Raw genomic sequence first — 1191 nt, 5'->3', positions numbered from 1 at the left:
AAAGGCGGCGGGAATGGCCGGCTGCCCCCCGCACAACCAGGGCTCGGCGGAGCGTAGGGCACCCATGGGCTGCCAGCCCCAACCGGACGACCCCCTTGTGTCCCCACACTTTTTTTTATTTTAACTTTTTACGCCAAATTTTTTTGCAGCCTCGCCCCGGTGCGCTGCCCGCCTCCCCGCAAAGTTTTGAACCAGCTAAAAGTTTCACTTAAACTCGCTTATGATTACTTAAAAACCCCACGCCGGACAATTAAGGTATCTTCTTTTTAGAAGCCCTCTCCTTTTTTTTATTTTTTTTAAAAAAAAAGCCCCTAAAAGAAGCGATCTCAATAGGGTTGTTCCACCTTCTAGACCTAATCCGTAAGAAAGCGAGTGAATGTCCGTCCCTATTATCCTATAGCCAGACCATCTGACGCTGGGTATAGGATTTGTTTCCTGGAAGAAAAAAAAAAAAAAAAAAAAAGACGCTGGGAAATAAAATCATTCCTTAGTTTCTTAGTGTCTTAATCAGTGAGGCGGAAAACAAGCAAAAAAAGATAGGAAACCAATTGCGGCACCTCTCAGCTATAGAGCTGGGATCAAAACATTGTAGCATCTGTTGAAAGAGAAAGTGTCTAAATCCTATAGAAGGCTTTAGTCTTATAAGAGAGGGAGGGGGGGAAAGATAAGAAACAGTGTCTCGGTGATCCCTAAAACCACTAAATCACTGGAGAATTTCTCCCGGATAGAGATGTCTCTTTTTGTTCTGTCAGCCCTCATGTATCCATTATTTTATTCACTGCTGCATGGCGTTTATCAGATTGAGACCATATTTGTACCCCTCTGAGACCTAACCTCGCCTTATGCTTTTTGAGTAATGGACTCTTAAAATCCAGTAACATACCCCTGCAAGGGAAAAACATTAGAGGGAGCATGAATATTCCAGAGGAAATCCATTTTATTAATTTTAATTTGGCGATGAGGATGTTTTAAGTGCCTGCCTGCCTCCTCCTCGACTCTCCTGCCCACGCACACCGCACCCCGGCCCCAGCCGCACTGCCCTGTACTGGATGCGATTTGGGAGAGTACAGAGTCCTCCTGTTCCGCCACGCTCCTGCGCGGGGCCCGCACTTCCCCGCGGAAACTGCGCACATGCCCACACCGCGGGGGGTTCACTACAAGTCCCCAGCAGCTCCACCGACCTCCCCCCCC

This window comes from Mesitornis unicolor, unplaced genomic scaffold, assembly GCF_000695765.1.
Source record: "Mesitornis unicolor isolate BGI_N332 unplaced genomic scaffold, ASM69576v1 scaffold34716, whole genome shotgun sequence".
Classification (NCBI taxonomy): Eukaryota; Metazoa; Chordata; class Aves; order Mesitornithiformes; family Mesitornithidae; genus Mesitornis; species Mesitornis unicolor.
This window is presented reverse-complemented; position numbering follows the sequence as displayed.